This window comes from Pelodiscus sinensis, chromosome 31 (assembly GCF_052426305.1).
Source record: "Pelodiscus sinensis isolate ZL-2025 chromosome 31, ASM5242630v1, whole genome shotgun sequence".
Taxonomy (NCBI): Eukaryota; Metazoa; Chordata; order Testudines; family Trionychidae; genus Pelodiscus; species Pelodiscus sinensis.
In genome coordinates, this window is record NC_143082.1 from 13,197,860 (window position 1) to 13,219,093 (window position 21,234).

General features: G+C 61.4%; 1 long non-coding RNA gene across 1 annotated transcript; it reads right to left on the reverse strand.

Annotated features, from left to right (window-relative positions):
- Positions 1-18,119: 18,119 nt before the first annotated feature.
- Positions 18,120-19,875, reverse strand: LOC142819064 (uncharacterized). Its single transcript, XR_012896763.2, has 3 exons — positions 19,616-19,875; positions 19,195-19,318; positions 18,120-18,245 (listed from the first exon to the last, which is right to left on the reverse strand). It is a non-coding gene; the product is annotated as an uncharacterized LOC142819064 (long non-coding RNA).
- Positions 19,876-21,234: the final 1,359 nt, after the last annotated feature.

Here is a 21,234-nt window from a genome sequence, read left to right on the forward strand (position 1 = left end):
CGGCGCCTGGCTGCGGCTGGAGCCCTGCGCGCCGCGGCCTCTGGCTCCCCCGGCCTGTGCCCCCCCCCACGCCCCCGGCAGGGCTGGACCCAGGACTGGCCGGAGCTGGAGGGTGGCCGGGACTCCCCTGCTCCCGCTCCGCCAGCACACGTCTGCTCTGCAGCCCCTGCCGGCCAGGCCCCCAGCCCTGCCGGGGACCCTCGCTCCCGCCCCGCAGCCCCTGCCCCCACCCCGGCCGGGGACCCTCGCTCCCGCCCCGCAGCCCCTCCCCCCACCCCGGCCGGTGCCCCTCGCTCCCGCCCCGCAGCCCCTGCCCCCACCCCGGCCTGTGCCCCTCGCTCCCGCCCCGCAGCCCCTGCCCCCTCCCCGGCCAGTGCCCCCTCCTCCCGCCCCGCAGCCCCTGCCCCCAGCCCTGCCGGGGACCCTCGCTCCCGCCCCGCAGCCCCTGCCCCCACCCCGGCCAGTGCCCCTCGCTCCCGCCCCGCAGCCCCTGCCCCCACCCCGGCCTGTGCCCCTCGCTCCCGCCCCGCAGCCCCTCCCCCCACCCCGGCTGGGGCCCCTCGCTCCCGCCCCGCAGCCCCTGCCCCCACCCCGGCCAGTGCCCCTCGCTCCCACCCCGCAGCCCCTCCCCGCACCCCGGCCAGTGCCCCTCGCTCCCGCCCCGCAGCCCCTGCCCCCTCCCCGGCCAGTGCCCCTCACTCCCGCCCCGCAGCCCCTGCCCCCAGCCCTGCCGGGGACCCTCGCTCCCGCCCCGCAGCCCCTGCCCCCACCCCGGCCAGTGCCCCTCGCTCCCGCCCCGCAGCCCCTGCCCCCACCCCGGCCTGTGCCCCTCGCTCCCGCCCCGCAGCCCCTCCCCCCACCCCGGCTGGGGACCCTCGCTCCCGCCCCGCAGCCCCTGCCCCCACCCCGGCCAGTGCCCCTCGCTCCCACCCCGCAGCCCCTCCCCGCACCCCGGCCAGTGCCCCTCGCTCCTGCCCCGCAGCCCCTGCCCCCCGGCCGGTGCCCCTCGCTCCCGCCCCGCAGCCCCTGCCCCCACCCCAGCCGGTGCCCCTCGCTCCCGCCCCGCAGCCCCTGCCCCCACCCCGGCCGGTGCCCCTCGCTCCCGCCCCGCAGCCCCTCCCCCCAGCCCGGCTGGTGCCCCTCGCTCCCGCCCCGCAGCCCCTCCCCCCAGCCCGGCCGGTGCCCCTCGCTCCCGCCCCGCAGCCCCTCCCCCCAGCATGGCCGGTGCCCCTCGCTCCCGCCCCGCAGCCCCTCCCCCCAGCCCGGCCGGTGCCCCTCGCTCCCGCCCCGCAGCCATTCCCCCCACCCCGGCCAGTGCCCCTCGCTCCCGCCCCGCAGCCCCTGCCCCCACCCCGGCCGGTGCCCCTCGCTCCCGCCCCGCAGCCCCTGCCCCCACCCCGGCCGGTGCCCCTCGCTCCCGCCCCGCAGCCCCTGCCCCCACCCCGGTCGGTGCCCCTCGCTCCCGCCCCGCAGCCCCTGCCCCCACCCCGGCCGGTGCCCCTCGCTCCCACCCCGCAGCCTCTGCCCCCACCCCGGCCGGTGCCCCTCGCTCCCGCCCTGCAGCCCCTCCCCCCACCCCGGCCGGTGCCCCTCGCTCCCGCCCTGCAGCCCCTCCCCCCACCCCGGCCAGTGCCCCTCGCTCCCGCCCCGCAGCCCCTGCCCCCACCCCGGCCGGTGCCCCTCGCTCCCGCCCCGCAGCCCCTCCCCCCAGCCCGGCCGGTGCCCCTCGCTCCCGCCCCGCAGCCCCTCCCCCCAGCCCGGCCGGTGCCCCTCGCTCCCGCCCCGCAGCCATTCCCCCCACCCCGGCCGGTGCCCCTCGCTCCCGCCCCGCAGCCCCTGCCCCCACCCCGGCCAGTGCCCCTCGCTCCCGCCCCGCAGCCCCTCCCCCCAGCCCGGCCGGTGCCCCTCGCTCCCGCCCCGCAGCCATTCCCCCCTCCCCGGCCGGTGCCCCTCGCTCCCGCCCCGCAGCCCCTGCCCCCACCCCGGCCAGTGCCCCTCGCTCCCGCCCCGCAGCCCCTGCCCCTCACCCCGGCTGGTGCCCCTCGCTCCCGCCCCGCAGCCCCTGCCCCCACCCCGGCCGGTGCCCCTCGCTCCCGCCCTGCAGCCCCTGCCCTCACCCCGGCCGGTGCCCCTCGCTCCCGCCCCGCAGCCCCTGCCCCCACCCCGGACAGTGCCCCTCGCTCCCACCCCGCAGCCCCTGCCCCCACCCCGGCCAGTGCCCCTCGCTCCCGCCCTGCAGCCCCTCCCCCCACCCCGGCCAGTGCCCCTCGCTCCCGCCCCGCAGCCCCTGCCCCCACCCCGGCCGGTGCCCCTCGCTCCCGCCCCGCAGCCCCTGCCCCCACCCCGGCCGGTGCCCCTCGCTCCCGCCCCGCAGCCCCTGCCCCCACTCCGGCCAGTGCCCCTCGCTCCTCCCCCCACCCCGGCCGGTGCCCCTCGCTCCCGCCCCGCAGCCCCTCCCCCCACCCCGGCCGGTGCCCCTCGCTCCCGCCCCGCAGCCCCTCCCCCCACCCCGGCCAGTGCCCCTCGCTCCCGCCCCGCAGCCCCTGCCCCCACCCCGGCCGGTGCCCCTCTCTCCCGCCCCGCAGCCCCTGCCCCCACCCCGGCCGGTGCCCCTCGCTCCCGCCCCGCAGCCCCTGCCAGCCCAACCTCCCCACCATAGCCCTGCCCTGCTCCTCATTCCCACCCCGCAGCCTCTGCCAGCCCAGCCCTGCCCCCCGGTTCTGCTGGGGCTCCTCACTCCTGACCCGCAGCCCCTGCCAGCCCAGCCCTGGTGATGCCCAAGGCTGGTGATGCCCTCACACTGCAGCTCCCCCTGGATCCTGCATCCCAGAGAATCTCCCGCCCCCCCCCCCCCCGCATCTCAGGCAGGGCAGCATCTTGAAGAAAGTTCCTTTCACTTCCAGCAGCCGCCCAGGAGACGGCAGGACGGGTGCCAAAGGGCCCTGCCAGCAGCTGCCATCTGATCCCAGCTCTCGGCTCCGGAGGGAGCCAACAGCCAGGGGCAGTGACTGCAGCTGGCGGGGGCCGTGGCTGGGAGCCTCAAACCCTTCTGTCCCAGCAGCCCTCAGGTTGCCCGGCCTCCCACGTCTGGCCCCGGGACCCCCCCGAGTGGCCCCAGAAGTATCGTGGGGGCAGAATGATCTCCCAGCGAACCCCCACGTGCGCCCAGGCTGGCGGGTATGGGGATAACTGGCCGGGCCGCATGGACAGCTGGGCTTGGCCTGCCTGCTGCCCCACGCCCCTCGCTGGCTGGGCCGGGAAACGGAGCAGCCCGCTGGACTGGAGCCGAGGGGGAGCCCGCAGGGTGGGTGTGCTGGGCTGCAGGGGGCTTGGAGGTGCTGACCAGCAAGCCCCCTCCTGGCTCCACCTTGTGCACATGTACCAAGACACGTGTGCACATGCACACCGACCTGCACCCACATGTAGCCACATGTGACATGCACGCATGGAGTCATGCATGTTGGAGACACGGGTGAGTACCAATTAATCCATACACACATGTAGCCGTGCATGTACAGACACGTGTGCACCCGTACATCCGTGCACCCATGTAGCCATACAGGAACATGCACAGGGGCACATGTATGCACACATGCCCCTGTGCCCATACCCAGCCGTGCATATACCTACCAACATGTGCACACACACCCTCCATGCACATGGGTAGCCACACATGCACTAGACTGACTCCCCATTGATTGACTCCCCATTGCTCGGGTCCTTAACTCCAATAAGTTTTGTTTTCCTTCATTTCAGGCATTGCAACGAGGTGGGGCTGGGGACACAGGTGCCCTGGGGAGAGAGGACAGCCCCAGCCCTCTGTCACTGCAGCAGCTTGGGGCCAAGGGAGACACGTCCGTCCATGGTGGGCAGAGCCGGGGAAGGGGCGCATGTCACCTGGCATGGGGACAGACAGACAGACACACAAACTCCCTGAAATACATAGTGGATAGCTGTCTCTTTCTCCACCCTTGCCCTGTACTGGCCTGATGGTCCTGGTCCCAGTTTCGGGGCCCTTGCTACCCCTCCTCCCCACCGTGGTCATTCCATGGTATAACTGTCCCTCTTACCAGACCCCTCCCTTTTCCACTGGATGAGAAACAATCCCATTCCAGGCACATCCCATTGTCCCGGCAGAACCAAGCCCTGCCCTTGCTTTACGTTAGGAGACGAGGAAGCTGGCTAGCGAAGGTGGCAGTCCTAGCTCTGACCGTTTAGGAGGAGTTTTTGAACTCACAGGTAGATGGGCAGAGAGACAAACTCTCTCAAGAACAGCGTCTGTGTATGCACACCTACGTCCTTGTGCGCCCATCCAGAGGGACACATGCACACGTGCACCCCGCCATAGACGAACATATGCGCAGACACAAACAGATGCCCCAGCAGGGAGACAGGGCTCCCGCAAGTCCAGGCATGTCCACACCTGGCACCGTGAGGCTCGTGAATTCCCTGGCTCCCTGGCGCATTGCCCCAGCCGTGATCACAGTTGTGTGTGAAACGGGTGTGAGTTCAGTGAGTCCATGTGGACACACTTTACATCCGCTCAAACCTGGCCTGGCCTGAGGAGCCAAGGCCGGCCGGCCGTGTGAGACAATCCCTCGCAGCTGAGAACCAGAGGTTGGGTTTTCAATCAAGGCTAGATAGAAGGAAGCTGCAGGCAAGAGGATGGAATCTGACTAGCCCAGGCGTGAAAGGCAGCTGGGTCCTAACTTAATCGTGAGTGGCGTGTGACTCTGTACTTTTTGTTGGTGCGAATGAAACAGTGGCGTGGCAGATGGGCTGGAAAGACCTTCCAGCACGGCATGGAGTTCTTTGTGGGCTGAGCAGAGAGGCCAGCACCTTGGAGCTGGCTTATGTCCTCTTCGCTGACCTAAAGTCTTTGCGACAGGGACTGAGTTCTTTGTTTTGTGTCCGCACAGCAACTCACGCAATGGCTTGGACTGGCACTGCAGTAACATTGTGGTGGTTGGGGTCACCAGGAGGCCTGGTTACCTTTCAAGGTCTTTTTTTTTTAATTTCCACATTGTGCGAGCAAGTGTTCAGTCTTTGGGAGAAATGGCACGGGGTGGGGGGTAGGGGTGTGACAGACGGGACCGGGTCTGGGCACAGCTGAGGGTATCTGCTCAGGGCAAATTGCTCAAATTTGGGGCTCTCTATAGCCCCCAGACTGTAGACCTTCCCATTTAGGCCACAAACCAGTCCCAGAGCGCTCCAGCTGCCTGCCTGGCCAGCCTGAAGCCTCCCGAGCAAAACCCCTCCGAAACCCCAGCAATATCCATGCTCCAGATGGCCCCGGGCCTCATACACAGGTGAGGGGTTTTAAAACCCAATCCCACCTACCCTGAACAAGTTCTGTCCAGTTCCAAGAAACCAGCCACAGATCCCAGGTCGATTTACACTCTGGACCTTACCCACAAGATCCCGCTGAGCCAATCCTTTCGAATCTAAAGTCTAAAGGCTACGTCTACACTGGCCCCTTTTCCGGAAGGGGCATGTAAATTTCACCAGTCGTCGTAGGGAAATCCGCGGGGGATTTAAATATCCCCCGCGGCATTTAAATAAAAATGTCCGCCGCTTTTTTCCGGCTTTTTTAAAAGCCGGAAAAGAGCGTCTACACTGGCCCCGATCCTCCGGAAAAAGCGCCCTTTGAAGTAAGAATAAGAACCTCCGGAAAAGGGCGCTTTTTCCGGAGGATCGGGGCCAGTGTAGACGCTCTTTTCCGGCTTTTTTAAAAGCCGGAAAAAAGCGGCGGACATTTTTATTTAAATGCCGCGGGGGATATTTAAATCCCCCGCGGATTTCCCTACGACGACTGGTGAAATTTACATGCCCCTTCCGGAAGAGGGGCCAGTGTAGACGTAGCCTAAAGGTTTATTACTGAAAGAAAGAAAAGCCTGCGAGTGAGGTTGTTAAAGTATCCTTCATTACATGCAGCGAATCTTCCAGTTCTCGATTCAGGCTCGCAGCAGAGATGTTATAACTGCTGGCTAAAAGTCTTTGGGGCACATCCTATGTCAGAATGGGTCCACAGTTCTTTCTGGCTCCTTGCTCCCTGCCCTCTTGCCTCTGGGATGAAGAGCTGAGCTGAGCACCAGGATGGAGTCGGCCACATGGCATCTTTATATCCCCTCCTGGCTTCTTCCAAGCTGGAGAGTCAGGTGGCCAGTGGCCAGGTGTGTCTTTGCCTCCAGAGGTCCATTGTTCCCTGGAGGACAGAGGCAGGGTCAGCTTGGCAGTTTTGTGAGGCCAATTCGTTTTGAGGGACCCGCTGCACGCGGCAAGCGATGTTCTGTGCCTCAGAGATATTAACCAGGGAGAGTTTCCCTGCTTCCTCGCCTGAGAACTAGGCTGTGGTGGTTGGACTTAGAACCAGCTGATTTCCTCTATGTGCTTCACGGCCATTTCCATCTCACGACTGGTGGAGGAGCTTAATTTAAGACCGATCTAGACTCTGCACGTGTTGATTTCTTCTACATAAGAACATAAGAACGGCCGTACTGGGTCAGAACAAAGGTCCATCTAGCCCAGTATCCTGTCTGCCGACAGTGGCCAGCACCAGGTGCTCCAGAGAGAGTGGACCGAAGACAATGATCAAGCGATTTGTCTCCTGCCATCCCTCTCCAGCCTCTGACAAACAGAGGCCAAGGACACCATTTTATCCCCTGGCTAATAGCCTTTTATGGACCTAACCTCCATGAAATTATCTAGCTTCTCTTTAAACTCTGTTATAGTCCTAGCCTTCACAGCCTCCTCTGGCAAGGAGTTCCACAGGTTGATGACACGCTGTGGGAAGAAGAACTTTCTTTTATTCGTTTTAAACCTACTACCCATTAATTTCATTTGGTGTCCTCTAGTTCTTCTATTATGGGAACTAATAAATAACTTTTCTTTATTGGCCCTCTCCACACCACTCATGCTTTTATAGACCTCTATCCTATCCCCCCTCAGTCTCCTCTTTTCTAAACTGAAAAGTCGCAGTCTCTTTAACCTTCTCTTCTTAAGCGTAAGTGGCCCAAGCCCCGCATGGGGCTAAGAGATAATGGGTTATTCGTGGGCACTCGGAAACGGAAAGGGGGCCTCAGGAAGGCCAGGAATGAGCTAGCTCTCCCGTGCCCACAGGGACACAGCTGAGTGCAGGCCAGGAGCTGGCCGTGCGGTTGTTGCTGTGTTGTTTCTGGGATCTGAGGGAGGACGAGGTGGCAGAGGCAATATTTGTTGTCGGATCAGCTTCTGTTGGGGAAGGAGCCGTGCCTCCAGACAAGCTGGCTGGATTTGGGTTGTGCTGGCTGACTTCCCGAGGGCTCACCCATCTTCCCTGCAGCTCCCTGCAGCTCGGAGCCAAGTGGAGTCAGCTCCTGGCAGGATCAAAACACCCTGGATGTCCACCTGGGCAGGAGGGAAGGCGTCCTGCAGACGCCGTGCCGGGCTGTTTCCCCTGCTGCCTGCGGGGGCTCGCCTCTGGCCGGTGGAGAGACCCTCTTAGCACAAACCTGTCGGAGAGCTGCGTGCGGGATGAGCCAGGGGCTAAGGCGGCGGCCGTCGCAGGTGTCCCACGCCTCTGCGCCGTCCCAGACAGCGCCCAGCGATCCAGCCCAGAATAAGTCTCGCCAAGAGGGTGGGAAGGGCGTGTGGGCCTTTGGTTTCATGGTGGCTTTCGATGGGAGATGCCAGCCCCTCCCAAAACCTGCCGGTGGCCAAGGCTTAGCATGAGGACTGCGCTGTGGAAATACAGCTCCTAGCGCCGGGGGAGGTGTCTGTGTCTGGGAGCAAGGCTGCTCCGTACGATTGTAATGCACCTAATAATGGGCCCCACCAGATGGAACATAGCAGGGTTTTCCACGCCCCAGAACTCCCCCCTACAACCGTGCTCCCCCGGCTTACTGGTCCGTGGGGGGATAAAGCCAAGGAACGGGAAGCCAGGATGCCTGGGTCCCATCTGTGCCCTTCGCTCTCTAGCTGGATGCCAGGAGCTTCCTCCCACCCCAGCTCGGTGCCTCAGTTTCCCCTTCTGTCACACGGCGCGTCTCCCTCCCTTTGCTGAGTCGGCCCTGCTGCGCCCTGAGGTATCCAGTCTGAACCAGTATTTCCAGCCTCTTGCCCTGGGTGGGTGTGGCTGACCAGGCTGGTAAAGCAGGAAGTTGATTAGCAACGCCCCCCCCCCCCCCACCCGCAGACTGGCAAAGGCTCCTGCCAAAACAGCCCAACCCCAGCTGTGTTCTGGATACGACGGACTTTTTGGGTAGTCAAGCCGCTCTTTGCTCCTGAAGCCTTGAGCTGGACTTTGTCAGCTGGGACCCGCTCGCCGGGGCCAGACCGGATCCGAAGCGAAGCCGGGCATCGCAGCAGCCCCGCCTGTATTCCCCTTGCCTGGTCCAGCCAGGGCCAAGCTCCATCTCGGGGCCAGACACCAGCATCTCTCTCCCTCCAAACCGGCGTTTTCCAGCCTCATCTGGAGCGTTGTGGCCAGTTCTGGGCACCACATTCCAGAGACGTTGGAGAGGGTCCAGAGAAGAGCAACGAGAATGAGGAAAGCTCTAGAGGACGCGAGCTGGGAGGGACGACTGAAAGAATTGGGCGGGTTTAGTTTGGGAAAGAGAAGACTGAGAGGGGACATGAGAGCCGTTTGCAGGGATCTAAAAGGGAGTCACAGGGAGGAGGGGGGGGAATTGTTCTCCTTGGCCGCTGAGGACAGGACAAGAAGCAATGGGCTTAAACTGCAGCAAGGGAGGTTCAGGCTGGACATTAGGGCTATGCCTACACTGGCATGATTTTCCGGAATAAGTGGCCAGTGTAGACACAGCCTAGGAGAAATGTCCTGTCAGGGGGGTTAAACACCGGAATAAATTGCCTACAGAGGTTGGGGAATCACTGGTGATATGGAAGAGCAGGTTGGCTAGACATCGACGAGGGATGATCTAGACCAGTGGTCTCCCACGTGGGGGGCGCTCACTCCAGAGGGGGCGCAAGACGATCCATCGGGGTGCGGGAAGAAAATTCCCCGGCGCCGGCCATGTACGGGGCACAGTGGGGCCGAGAGGGGTGGGGCTGAGGGAGTGTATGAGTGGTGTGCTCAACAGCTGAGAGGGGAGACACCCGGGCGTGGCGCGACATCAAGGCCTGGGGCTTTAAAACCGCCCGGCCCAGCATTGCACCACAAGGCTCAGCACGTGGACTGGAGCCCTGGAAGCAGCTGGGGCCAGGACTACGGGGACTTCTGGGGCCCAATCACAGACTGCAGCCCCACAAATTGGAAGGCAGAAGGTGGGGGAGGGGAAGGAGGAAAAATAGGGGGAAGAGGTGGGGGAGGAAGGGGCTTGTGCTGAGGGCAGGGGGAGGGGGGCAGGTCAGGAGAAGAAAGGGGAAGGCCCCAAGGGACAGGGTGGAGGAGAGACAAATGCCAGTGGGCCAAGTGGAGACAATGAGGAAAAGGGCAGGAGGGGAGGGGTCGGGAGGGGGGCGGGGGGGACAGGGTGATGCTGGGAGAGGAGGGGGAAGGGCATTGGGGGCCCAAGGGGGAGAGAAGGGCTGGTGGAGGGAGGGTGTTTGGAAGGGTTTCCATCGTTGTGTGATTTTATTGCCGAAAACGATGTAAGTGTGTCACCTATCTGCACCCTGAAAAAACTTGGAAGCAGAATTTTCTAACCTGTTTAAAAATCTTCCAAACGAAGCGTTTCAGTGGGTTTTGAACCCATTTGTTAAAAATATAAAAACGCAACACCTTCCGATTCGTTTGCAAGAACGACTGATTGACATCAGGGAAGATGGAAATTTACTAGTCGAATTTCAACAAAAACCTTTGCATAATTGGTGGACGGGATTGAAAAACGAGTATCATGATTGAGTGAGCGCAGGCAACGATGCATTTCTTCCATTTGGACCTACGTATCTTTGTGAGGTGTCTTTTTCCGCTATGACAGTCATTAAAACTAATTAGCGAAATAAACTGGACTTAGAACCAGACCTTCGAATTGCTGCCTCACAACGTGTTAAACCAAGATTTTCAAAAATAATGGAGCATATTCAATCACATCGCTCTCACTAAAAAATATGAGTATTAACAGGGCTCGACAATTCGTGTAATCGACTCGCCCATGGAGAGTAGATTACAAGCCGGTAAGCGCATGCTTATTATGTAAATAAATATACATATATTGGGGGTGCATGCTCAAAAAGTTTTTACTGATAGGGGTGTGTGATCAAAAAAGTTTGGAGACCACTGATCTAGATGGTACTGGGTCCTGCCACGAGGGACCTTCCAGTTCTGGTGTTCTATGTTTCTATGATTACAAAGGGTCTTCAAACACAAAAACGACGACTCGTTTTTTGTTGCATCCTCCCCTCTGTGCGGGGACAGATGCAAATATCAAATTTGATCATTTCTATGCTCATTGTCCTTTCTGTGAGAATAATGCACATTGTGGGGGTAATTCTCCGGGGGCCTCTTCAGCTTGACATTCTGTAGCCTACACCCCATGGAGTGGCATGTAACCCACTTACGGCGAGAGCTAAGAACAAGGGAGCTAGGAGCCAGCTGGCTCTATAACTCATGCTGTAAATGTAGTAGCTTCCCCCGCTAACCTCCAGAGGACCCAGGTTTGACTCTGCCCCAATAGCTCAGGGCGTCCGCAAGTCTGAATATAAACGGCATTTAAACTGTCATTTGACCTAGTTTCCACTTTTTATACGACTCCTTTTTGATTTTGAGATCACACCAGATCTCCAGGTAAAGCTAAGGCAGTCTTTTGCCATACTTTCGATCTTTCCTACACAGCCAAGTAGCTTGCTTTTCATTCCTTAATAATGTCCCTTTGAAAAACTGCCAACTCTCTTCCGTTGTTTTTCCTCTTTGTCTTGCTTCCCATGGGACCTTACCGACCGGCTCTCTGAGGCTACGTCTAGACAGCAGGCTTTTTGCTCAAGAAGCTTTTTGCGGAAGACATCTTCCGCAAAAAGCTTCTTGCGCAAGAGCGTGTCCACACTGCAAAAGCGCATGGCAAAATCAACGTGCTTTTGTGCAGGAGAGAGTCTACTGTGCTTTTTCTGATAGGCTCTTTTTGCGCAAGAAACCTCTGTTGAGCGTCCACTCACACTTTTTTGTGCAAGAACTCTTGCGCAAAAAGGAGTTATTCCTCCTAGAAAGAGGTGTACCTACACCACAAAACGCCCTCTGTTCTGCTGTTCTACTGTACATTTTCTTGTGCAAAAATGCGCTTGAGGCGTGGACTCTCTGCGGGTTTTTGCACAAAAACGTATAGTGTAGACGTAGCCTGAGTTTACTAAAATTTGCCTTCCTGAAATCCATTGTCTCTCTCTTGCTGTTCTCCCTTCTCCCATTCCTTAGAATCCCGAACTCGCTGATTTCATGGTGACTTTCACCCAAGCTGCCTTCCACTTTCAAATTCTCAACCCGTTCCTCCCTATTTGTTAAAATCAAATCCAGACCAGCTCCCCCTCAGTAGCTTTCTCGACCTCCTGAAATAAATAATTGTCTCCAAAGCAGCCCAAGGACTTTTTGGATACCGGGTTAGCTGCCCAACAGATGTCTGGATAGTTGAAGTCCCCCATCACCACCAAATCCTGCGCTTTGGAGGATTTTGTGAGTTGTAAAAAAGCCTCATCTGCCTCTTCTGCCGGGGTAGGTGGTCTGTAGTCGACCCCTAACGTGACATCCCCCTTTTTTTATTCCTTTTAACCTAACCCAGGGTATGTCTACACTACAGAGTTAGTTCGAACTAACGGACGTTAGTTCAAACTAACTTTCATAGGCGCTACACTAGCGCTCCGCTAGTTCAAATTTAATTCGAACTAACGGAGCGCTTAGTTCGAACTAGGTAATCCTCATTCCACGAGGATTAAGCCTAGTTCGAACTTACTAGTTCGAATTAAGGGGTGTGTAGCCTCTTAATTCGAACTAGTGGGAGGCTAGCCCTCCCCAGGTTTCCCTGGTGGCCACTCTGGCCAACACCAGGGAAACTCGTCTGCCCCCCTCCCGGCCCCGGACTCCTTAAAGGGGCACGGGCTGGCTACGGTGCCCGTGCCAGGTGCAAGCCTGCCAGCACCCAGCCAGCAGACCCTGCACCTGTCACGGATCGAGCCACCCACCCGATGCCCCCCAGCCCTCCCCCTCTTCCTGGGACCAGGCTGGCGGCTCCCGGGAGCTTGCCTGGGACCGCAAGAGGCGGGCACCTTCCTGGGCTAGTGCGGACATCGTGGACCTCGTCCATGATCTCCGCACTAGGCACAGGAAAGTGGCCGGCTTGGGCAGGAGAGCTGCCAGCCTGGCCACCCAGGAGCAGGAGTGCATGAAAATCAAGGTGGTCCACTGAGACCCCCGACCCTGAGCCCTGAGCTTACAATGGCCGTCCTGGGTCAGACCAAAGGTCCATCTAGCCCAGTAGCCTGTCTGCCGACAGCGGCCAACCCTAGGGACCCTGGAGGGGATGGACCGAAGACAGTGACCAAGCCATTTGTCTCGTGCCATCCCTCTCCAGCCTTCCACAAACCTTGGGCAGGGACACCACTCCTACCCCCTGGCTAATACCACTCCATGGACCCAACCTCCATGACTTGATCTCACGTCCCTTTAAACTCTGTTCTAGTTCTAGCCTTCACAGCCTCCTGCAGCAAGCAGTTCCACAGGTTGACTCTTTGCTTTGTGAAGAACAACTTTCTGTTACTAGTTTGAAGCCTGCTACCCATTCCTTTCCTTTGGTGTCCTCTAGTCCTTCTATTATGGGAACTAATGAAGAACTTTTCTGTATGCACCCTCTCCACCCAACTCCTGCTTTTAGAGACCTCTATCCTGTCCCCCCTCCGTCTCCTCTTTTCTAAGCTGAAAAGTCCCAGTCTCTTTAGCCTCTCTTCATATGGGACCTGTTCCCAACCCCTGATCATTTTAGTTGCCCTCCCCTCTCCCAGCCTCTCTCTTCCCCTCTCCCACCTCCTTTTCCCAGTCTCCCCCAGTTTTGTTCAATAAAGACAGATTCCATTTTGGAAGACACGTTATCTTTATTTTGTACATCAAGAAGAGGGGCTAGGGAAGGGTAAGTGGAAGGAGGTGAGGGAGGAATGGGGTACGCGCCCCTGATGGGGAGGACTGGGCTGGCTCTGCGGGCTTCTGGGGGTGGAAGCTCTCCTGCAGCCCCCCAATTACCCTCTCTCCCCAGATGGCAGCCTGCGGCAAGTGCAGCTGGTCTGATGGCCGAGTGGTGTGATGTGCCCAGTGTGGGTACTCCGGGCAATCCAAGCCAGGACTGGTTTTCAAGCGGGGCACCCCTTAGAACTGTCTGTCCGGGGTGGGGGTCGGGACCCTTTAAGCGCAGCCCTCGGCTAGCCTGAGACAGCATCTCCACGCTCTAAGTCCTCCTCTGATGCCCTGCCGGCACTGCTTCCGGCCATCCTTAAGCCTGGTTCAGGGTCCACTTAATGTGGACACGCTAGTTCGAATTAGCAAAACGCTAATTCGAACTAGTTTTTAGTTCTAGACGCGTTAGTTCGAATTAGCTTAGTTCGAATGAACTAATTCGAACTAAGTTAGTTCGAATTAACGTTGTAGTGTAGACGTACCCCCAGAGACTCTCAACACGTCTGTCTCCTACGTCAGTTCCATCGTAGTCCAAGTGGATACATTTTTAATATTTAAGGCCATGCCTCATCCCTGTTTCCCTGCCCACATTCCAGAGCAAGCGGCACCCTTCTATGCCAATACTCCAGCTGTGTGTATTATCCCACCAAGGAACACCCTGACCTGCTCCTGTGTGCCTCCCCATGGCAGGCGGGTGTCTCTCGCGGAAGTTTCCCCATTCAATCCTCACCTATGTCCAGGCCAGGGTCTGGTCCTGGCTCCCTTTCAGCCCTCTCCTCCCAGACGGTGAAACAGCCGCAGGCGTGAGCTCCCTGGTTTCACCGCTCCGTGGGTGGATTCACTGCCCTGGGTGGGTTCCTCTCGCGGCCCCTCCGGCTCCAACTCCCTGAACAGACCCCCAGGGGCACGGCCCATGCAAACCCCACAGATCTCCCGCTTCCACGAGAAGAACCTCGCTAACCCCCGGCCCACTGCCGGGACATCCCCTGCCAAGCGCCTCCCTGCAATGGGGGCTGCACAGGCAGCCAGGAGGTGGGAAATCACACCCACCGGCCGCCCCTGCAGCCTGGTGAACATGCCTCGGTTCCAGGCCTGCGATCAGCTCCCTGCTGACACCTAGAGGGGTTCTTGCAAACCTCGAAGCAGCCAGTCCGCCTTCCATGCCTGCCCAGGCCAGGGGTGGGAGTTTTAGGAATGTGAATACAATGGCTTCTCTTCAGGCACGGGCGTGCCCCCCCCAGTCCCCCCCACACTCAGCTCTTCATTCCAGGGGGGAGAAGCAGTGAATTGCCCCCCCCCTCCAGTAAAGATCAAATAATAAAACAGCCCCCCTGCTTTGCAGCCCCTCGTCAGTTACGGTCTCGGGACCCTTTTGCGGCTGCAGCCTCGTCCGGCGCAGGGAGGGGGTTTGGGGCGACCGTTCCGCCGTGAGAAAAGCCCCGAGGCCTCGGCAGCGTCGCCAGCCCAACGGGGCTTTTGCGGATCGAGTTTACTGCACCGAGCGTAAACGATGCGGGCGAAACCCAGCCCCCCGCTGGGCCAGTGCAGGCTGCGTGGGCGGCAGGAGAGGGGGGCTTCGAGAGCCGCGGCCGGCCAGCCGAGCCCGGGAAGGCCTGAGGTTCTGGCTGCCGGAGCCGTGCGGGGTTGCAAAGCACAAGCCCCCGACTCGTCCTGGCGGCCAGCCCTCGCGGAGGCGAACAGCTCGCTACTGCTGCCGGCGGGAGCTGCTCCCTTTGCCCGCGGCGGGAGCCGCCCGAGCTGCCATGCTGAAGCCGGGCGGGTGCCCGGTGCTTGTCTCCCCGCGCGGCCTGTGTGTGTCCTGGGCCGAGCGGCCTGCTCCCGGCCCCGGGGGCGCGAGGTTCGTGATGCCTCTCCGGAAGGACCCCCCCCCCCCCACTTGTTCCCCTTCATCCTTGCAACCGCCGTGCTATCCATCTCGGTGCCACCAGGGGGGGCGTGTGCACCGCCAGCTCCCCCAGCCGAGCCTCTGCCGGGGAGGAAAACCGAGGGGCTCCCCTTGGACCGGCCTCTGCCAGGCCCCTCGTCTCTGTGTCGCTGACTCTGTCCTGACAGCCGCCTCCGAGGGGTCCGGGCACTCAGGCTGGAGGGAGAGGGGGCACCCCGCAGCTACCCACCCCCGGCAGCAGTCGCAGGGGCAGGAGGGGTGCTGTTGTAGTGGAAACCCCCTAAGCAGCGTGCCTCCCCAGCCCCCAGGATTACACCCCCCCCCCGCACTCCCTCTGAGATGCCCTGGATTGTTTCTTGGGGAAACAGAGCGTCCTTCTGCGTCAGTGGAGAGCAGGGGTGCACAATGCGGGTTGGGAGTGGGGGGGGTCATGGCAGAGCTGGGGGGGCAGGGCTGGGCTGGGGGGAAGGGCTGAGCTGGCAGGGGCTGCGGGGTGGGAGTGGGGGGTCCTGACAGAGCTGGGGGGGCAGGGCTGGGCTGGCAGGGGCTGCGGGGTGGGAGTGGGGGGCCGTGGGAGAGCTGGGAGGAGGGGGGATCTAGGGCTCGAGTAGTAGGGGGCTGTGGGGCACGACTGGGCAGAGGGTCCCCCCTGAGCTCTGTCAGATTAGCCCAATGGGCCTGTCTCGCCCTGCACCCCTCATTCCCCACGCTCCATGCTGGAGGAGCAAGGCTAGCTGGAGGCAGTGGGGTCTAATGGGTAGAGCCCAAGACTGGGGCATGGGGGATGGGGCCACCTCTATTCTCAGCTCTGCCACCACTGGATGACCGTGGTCACATCATTTCCCCCCTCGCCACGCCTCAGTTTCCCCTCCAGCCCCTTGTCTCGCTGGGGAGCGCCTAGCAGAACAGGGCCCTGACGCTAGCTGTCCCTGGGGCTCCCCGTGAGCCGGAGCCCCCGTGTGCAGTGTCCGTCTCTCCCCCCGCCCCTTCCCGGAGCAGGGCCTGGCAGGAGTTTCACGCAGGCGAACGCAGCCTGTTCAAACCCCAGCTCCAGCCCCCAGGCCCAGCCGCGACCCAAGGCTCGGCGGTCGGGTTGGGGTCCCAGCAGCCCGGCCGTTCACCCCCTGCCCCCGCCAGCGCGCGGGTGGGGGCCGGAGGCGCGGGTTGGGGGGTGAACGGCCGGGCTGTATTTCTCCACATTCCAGTCATTGCTCTGGGCGGCGGGGGCTGAGTCCCTGGCTCGGGGCCTTTATGAGAAGCAGATGTGGCCGGCGGCTCCGCCCTTCCCGCTGCAGCTTCCCCCAGGCCCAGCCGGACGGAGCAGGCCTTCTCCTGTGTCGCCCCGTTGCCTTCTCTCGAACCCAGGGCCGAGGCCCCCCAGGCCCAGCGAGCCAGGAGGCAACCCGCCCCCCACGAAGCCACGCTGGGGGCTGTGGCAGGCTGGACGCCGGAGACCCACCCAGGAGCCGGTGGGGGGCAGTGAGAGCAGCTCGGAGAGGCCTGGCCCAGACACGCATAGGGCAGCACGGCTCCAAGCCGGGCGCAAGGCGGGGGCCCCGCCCTGGGACGCCGCAGCCCCCCAGCTGGGTAACCATGGGCCCCCCTTTGTCTCTGAGCCAGGTGCCAGGCAGGGCTCTGGGACGGGAAGGGGTGTGGGGCTGGGGGTGAGGGGCCAAAGAGGGATGGGGGGCGCTGGCAGGGCAACCCCAGTTGTGGTGTCCACCCAGTGCGATAGCCCCCTGGGTATTTTCCTGCCCCCAGAGCCCAGGGCAGGGGAGCTCTTCTGGTCCTGATTCTGAATCCGTTTTGGGACCCCCCCCCGCCATGCACCTCCAGTGGCCTAAGGGAGCCTTAAAGCAGGTGGCACCAGCTCTGGAGACATCCCCCCCTTGGTGAAATCCCCCCCCAGCATGGACCTGGCGTGAGGGTTCGCTGTCAGCCCTGTTCCCATCCTACGAGGTGGCACGTTGGCACAGGGAACAGCAGGGACTTCCCCATGGGGGGGGCGAGAAGGTGGGGGCAGACCCGGGGGTGCTGAGAAGGGGGGGCTGGGCGACGGGGGGCTGGCGTGCACTCCCCAAACCGGGGGCAGCAGCGTCTGGTGCAGCGGTGAAAGCCGCGAGGGAGCAAACGGCGCAGGCCAGAGGGACTCGTTTGGGAGGGTGGTATCTGTAAAGACCCGGGGGGGGGGGGTGACTTTAAGAGCGCAGGACCATTGTAAGAGGCTGGTAGAAGCCCCCCTCCCCTTAGACCTTTAAGGAAGCAGGGACGGAGGACCCAGAAAGTCAGAGGCGGGTGGGTCTGAGCTCCGGAGAGGAGCAATTCCAAGGGATCCGATGGCGACATGGCTGAATGTGAAAGCTGGGACAGGAGCTGGAAACTGGGGCTTTTAACTTGCCCAGGGAACTTGCACGGGCGGGAAGAAGGAGAAAAACGCCAGGGGAGTCTTCTGACGGGCTAATGCCAGGGAGGGGGTGAACTCCGACGGCAGAGCTGGGAGGGGGTGCAGAAAAAGACTGGAGCCTCTTCGGGCCGGTGGAGTTTTTTGAGCGCTGAGCCGGGAATCCTCATGCTTCAGGGCTCCCTGGCCATGGTGGTCAGGAAGGAGACTTTTCCCTTCTGCGAGCCGGATGAAATTCATTTCAGTGCCGGGGGGTCCAGCATAGGCATTACAGAGCCCACCGTAGGCATACACAGCTGTGCAGGGCACCGCTAACTTTGAGGCAGGGGGCGCCCTTCTTAGCTGCGGACGCTGCGCCTGTCTAAAGACGGCCCTCAGCATTGGGGAACCCCTCTGCAAAGGGGGAGACTGCACAGGACCAGACCCAAGGCCCGTCTAGCCCCACATCCCATCTCTGACAGCAGGCAAAGCCCCAATGCTCCAGGGGAAGCTGTAAGAACCCTGCAGCAGTGGGCATGATCACGAAGGTTTTTTCCGATCCTCCCTAATAGTAAAATGCCAGCTATCACTGTGAAGAGTCACATTTGATCCTCTGGCTCGTCCAGTGACCGACAGAAACGTCCCATCCCCTCTTTGGCTCTTGCTAAATTCTTGGTCCAGACAAGATCCTGTGGCAGTGAGTTCCGCTGGTGAATTACACCCGCTGTGCAGAAAACCTCTCTTTCTAGCCATTTTGAATGGACCTCCTTTTAATATCATGGGCCCTGTGCTATGAGGCTGGAAGAATGCACGCTCCCGAATGATCTCCAGACCCTTTCTTTGATAGGTGTATAGGCTGTCCCGGCTTCTTCCAGCTGGAGGGGAGAATCATAGAATCATAGAATCATAGGACTGGAAGGGACCTCGAGAGGTCATCGAGTCCAGCCCCCCGCCCTCAAGGCAGGACCAAGCTCCGTCTACACCATCCCTGACAGATGTCTATCTAACCTGCTCTTAAATATCTCCAGAGAGGGAGATTCCACCACCTCCCTTGGCAATTTATTCCAATATTTGACCACCCTGACAGTTAGGAATTTTTTCCTAATGTCCAATCTAAACCTCCCCTGCTGCACTTTAAGCCCATTACTCCTTGTCCTGTCCTCTGAAACCAAGAGGAACAAATTTTCTCCTTCCTCCTTGTGACACCCTTTTAGATATTTGAAAACCACTATCATGTCCCCCCTTAATCTTCTTTTTTCCAAACTAAACAAGCCCAGTTCACGAAGCCTGGCTTCATAGGTCATGTTCTCTAGACCCTTCATCATTCTTGTCGCTCTTCTCTGGACCCTTTCCAATTTCTCCACATCTTTCTTGAAATGTGGCGCCCAGAACTGGACACAGTACTCCAGCTGAGGCCTAACTAGTGCAGAGTAGATCCCGCCGGTTGTGGCACCCAGGCTCCCCACTGGATGGCCTCAGACCCTAGACACAGCGCTCGGCAGCATGGGGGAGAGAAGAGAGGGAGGAGCAAAGGCCTGTGTGTGATATTTGGACCTTGCCCTCACGCTGCCTGCTGGCTGTTTTTTTGCCCAGGGCCAAGTATTCCCGGTGGGGTCGTTGATCTGCAGCCCCATGCGGCAGCGGGCGGGGGCTCCGGGGCTGGTACGTAGCTTGCACCCCCAGAGCAGACAGTGACTTTGCCTGGCGGGAAGAGCCTGACGCTGATTAAGCTGGCGCCAGAGGGCGATGGCCCAGGTGCCAGGAGCTGCGGTGACGCGCCCCGCGGGGGGGAGACGGGCGCCTGGGGCTGTGCTGGGACAGCACCTCCAGCCAGCTCCGTCTCCCGGCTCACCCGCCTTCCGGCCGTTGACCATGCTCCAGCCGCGATGCCTACACCAGCAGGGTCCAATCGTGTCCCTTGAGGGGGTCACAGGCCCCCTTCCCAGCTCTGCAGGAGAAAGGCAACAGTTTCCCGACCACAAAAATGCAGCCACCTCTGGGGTGGAACGATGCCACCGGGCCCTGACCCAGTAATGTTCCGGAGCAGGGCCTTGCGGCATATGGGGAAGGCAGGAACTAGACCAGAGATCGATAACCTGCCAGCTCTTCATTATCGCCGGAGGGGGCGTTTCAGGCCAGCTCGTTGCAATCAATGGGAATTGCACCCAGGCAGAAGGCAGGGGCCACGCTAGGAGGGCCTGGTGGGCTGGCAGCGGGGGCGAGGGGTGAACGTCCTTGCGCTCACCGTGCGGGGGTTGGCCACCGGCCCCAGGAAGGGGCTGGGAACGGGGCCGGGGCGGTGCTGGAGGAAGGACGTTCATTGGCTGACCAGCCCCTGGCAGCTCCAAATCCCTCGCCCTGGGGCCCCCGGCCCACTCTTGAGCAATGGGGCGTGTTCCCAGCCGGCCGCCCCCCCAGGGAACTCTCCCTGCACGCTGCTCCCCCTCCCAAGCAGCCCCGGCTCCGTGTGTATGGCGGCGCGAAGCCAATTTTCTGTCACCCTCCGCCCCCCGCGGCGCCCGGCTTTCCCCTTGTGATGTCATCGCCACGTCATCGTTCTGACAGCGTGACATCACGCGCGGTGGCCGCGGAGATGAACCGGCGTTTTCTTGTGGCCGGGGGAGGCAGCTGGCTGCCTAATGACCATCCCGGCCTTGTCTGTCTCCCTAGCCGTTGCTCCCACAGACGGGGCGCTGCGCCCCCGCGCTCGGGCTCCACCCGCCGACCCGTTCCCGCGCGGGGGGCCAGCCCCTTCGTCCCGTGTCTCCCAGGCTGGCTTTGCCCTCGTCCCCAGGGGTCCCAGCGGGGCGGGCGGATCTGGGTCCTTGCTCAGGCCCGGTGAACGCTGACCGGTACCGCCAGAGCTGCCTCAACGCCCCCAGAGCCCAGCCAGAGCCTGGCGAAATCGGGTGGAGGTTTTCCATTGTCCCCCTGGGGCCTGGCAGGGGCCCTCAGCGGATCTACCCTAAGATCCACCCCGGCCCAGGGTCCGCCCAGCCCGGCTCAGCCCCCTGGGGCCCTGGACGGTCTGTGTGCCCATGCCTCCGGGGTAAGCGGGCCCTTGGCTCATGCCCTGCAGGGCCTGGGCGGGTTTCCCGTCTCAGGGCCACTCCCAGCTCCTGCGACCACCGCCGGTGGGGCCAGGATGCTGCTTGGCATCTGAGCCCGTTCGGGAGGCTCCCGCGGGCGTGTGTGCTCGCGACAAGCCTCTCGCCTCCAAATATTCGTGCTGGGATTTGAAGGCAGCAGAGCGTCCGTTTTCGACAGCCGCGCGGCTGGCACCGCTCGGGAGATTTGCTTCCATCCCCTCCACCCCAGGAGTGTTATATTCCATGGCGCCCGCCTACCCGCACACACATGCATGAGTGCAAACACACGCACGCACACACATGCACACAAGTGCACACACATGCACACACAAATGCACGCACACACGTACATGCACACACATGCCTGCACGTGCACACACGCGCACACGTATGTGGACACACACGCGCGCGCACATGCACACTCACACTAGTGCACATACACACGTACATGCACACACGCATGCATGTGCACACGCGAGTGCACAGGCACACACCTGTGCGCACACATGCATGCACACATACATGCCCACACTCACGTGCACACACACGTGCGTGCACACCCACACACGCGCACATGCACACACGCACACACACGTGCACAGGCTCATGCACACATGAACACGTGCCACATAAGCACAGGCACACATGATCATGCACGCACACACAAATGCATGTCGCCCTTAGGTTAAAACTTCAAACTTTTTCCAGGGAAGGCTGCCACGCTGCCCCCCACCCGCCTCCTTTGTTTCGTACAATCCAGAACCTTCCTGCATAA